Genomic DNA, 2,244 nt, shown 5'->3' on the forward strand with positions numbered 1-2,244 from the left:
GTTCGTCTCTTCTTCGTCCCCTCGTTGGATTCCTTCGCGGATCCTCGTCGAGGCTGCTGGGCGTGCGGAGACGAGCGCACGAGCGAAGGCTGTGCGGTGTTCGAGATGAGCGAGCGGGTTTGTACGAAGGGAGTTCGAAGATCGAGCGAGTTATGACGAGCGACGACGTGCGAGGGCTGCGAGCGACGAGAGATCTGGTGCGAGGCTCGGGTGCGAGCAGGACGGGGCGTTGCGCGACGAAGCTCGAAGCGTGCGCGAGGCTGCTGCTGTGCGAATCGAGGGCTGGTTCGAGCGTAGCCGTGCGGCTGCTGTGGTAGTGCGTGGGGTTGTGTGCCGTTGCCGAAAATCGGTCGCCGGAACTTGATTTCCGGCGAGCTTAACGGTATAAAACATTTTAATATATTGGATATATTATATTAAGTTTAATTATGATTTATGTTTTCATAATTATGTTAAATTATAATTAGTTAATTAATAATTCAAGTTAATGAGTTCATTTTATTATTCTGACTATAATTGCGAATATAACTTTGGACATAATACTGGATTGGACCTAAGAGTTTTGGATATAAGATTTTGGACATAAAACATGGTTGGACTTATAATTTAATTGGTTTGGCAAAGATAGTGGACTAATGACACTAACTAATATTAGTATGTTCACTATCTTTGACTCCTAAAAGACGTTAAACTCTTTATAATAGAAAAGTAACGAAAATTCTTAAACAAGGAGTTTAGTTATCGTTTAATTCGAATTATTAAACCGTATAGTCTTAGTTACGTAGTAGTTGTTAATATTACCAACGACGTAGCACTAAAGCTTTTATTTAACGGTTTAGGTCCCAATTTCATAAACGGAACGTTCGATTAGGACAGCGAAAATTCTCCGTTACAAGGTACGTACGCGTACCAGTTTAATCCCAAGTATTAGTATCATGATTAGGTTGTAATCTATGTTATTGGAACCTACAAGCATGATAGGGAACGTTTGATTGATTGAGATTGTCTGGTTAGACATTTGTAATTGAAATCGATATGTTGCATTGAAATGCGTAATTCTATCATAGTATAAACATGAGCATTTTTAATCTTATCCATAGTGTAACAAGGTTGTTACAAGAGATACGATTCGAGCATTGTAACTAAGAGGACAGGTAAATGATTCTATGTATCCATAGTGTAACAAGAGTGTTACAAGAGATACGATTTGAGCATTGTAATTAAGAGAACAGGTAAATGATTCTATGTATCCATAGTGTAACAAGAGTGTTACAAGAGATACGATTTGAGCATTGTAATTAAGAGAACAGGTAAATGATTATATGTGGTTATGAAATGAATGGTTAATATTAAAATGAATTATGGCAATATCTTGAAGCTGGACTCCCTACAAGTGATGAACAATGGGGGGAGTGTGGGACTTGTCCTAAGCTCCTACGCAGGCCTACTGTGACGACAGTAGTGTCCTTATATTTTTGACACTCAAGTAGGCGGAAGGTTCCGTTCGATCTTAGGGTTATGCATACTAAGGTGATGGGTGTGAGACGGAACAAAATCGTATTTGCATTTCATCTAATAGACCTAGTGTCTATTAAGGATTCAGTAGCCCGTATGATTCTAGTAAGATGACGGTGCCCGTTCGATGCCAAATAAAGATTAAAGATTAAAGGTTAAAGGATGTAACATAATATAGCATCATGCTTAAGATTGTTCATGTGTGCATCATTTATGCTTATATGTATTCAATGGTTCATTACGTACTCAGCATAGCTGATTGTGTGTTATTATGTGTTTGATGAACTGCGATGAACCATTGATGCTACAATGGGGAGCAGACTAGGTGTGCTGGTGCTGCTGCATAATCTCGAGCATACGAGGACTAGGCTTTGGTATTTACATTAAAGCATTTTGAAATAAGTATTATTGGTTTTTCTAAGACTTATATAAATGGTTTGTGGTTTGAATGAAAGGGGTCATTGATGAGTCCCGAGTTGTATTTATATTTTAATTCCGCTGCATTTTAGTTTTCAAGACAATGTTTTAAGTTATTGTTAACTCTTATTATGCCTTGCGTTCCATCGCGGCGGTAACGCCCCCGAGGTCGACGCGACGTAGCAGTGGTAGACGCGTGTGGATTTTGGGGGTGTTACACAGAGGAAGTTGTTTATGGTGGGTTTCAATTTTTTTATTTATTCAATTTCAGAACCAAAAAGAAGAAATTTAAGAAGAAGAGAAAGGAATTGA

The 2,244-nt window shown here is 39.0% G+C and overlaps 1 long non-coding RNA gene across 1 annotated transcript; it reads left to right on the forward strand.

The window, feature by feature from the left end:
- Positions 1–240: 240 nt before the first annotated feature.
- LOC130591613 (uncharacterized) lies at positions 241–2,008 on the forward strand. Its single transcript, XR_008969513.1, has 2 exons — positions 241–382; positions 1,836–2,008. It is a non-coding gene; the product is annotated as an uncharacterized LOC130591613 (long non-coding RNA).
- The last annotated feature ends 236 nt before the right edge of the window (positions 2,009–2,244 follow it).

Source organism: Beta vulgaris, chromosome 5, assembly GCF_026745355.1.
Source record: "Beta vulgaris subsp. vulgaris cultivar EL10 chromosome 5, EL10.2, whole genome shotgun sequence".
NCBI classification, from domain to species: domain Eukaryota; kingdom Viridiplantae; phylum Streptophyta; class Magnoliopsida; order Caryophyllales; family Amaranthaceae; genus Beta; species Beta vulgaris.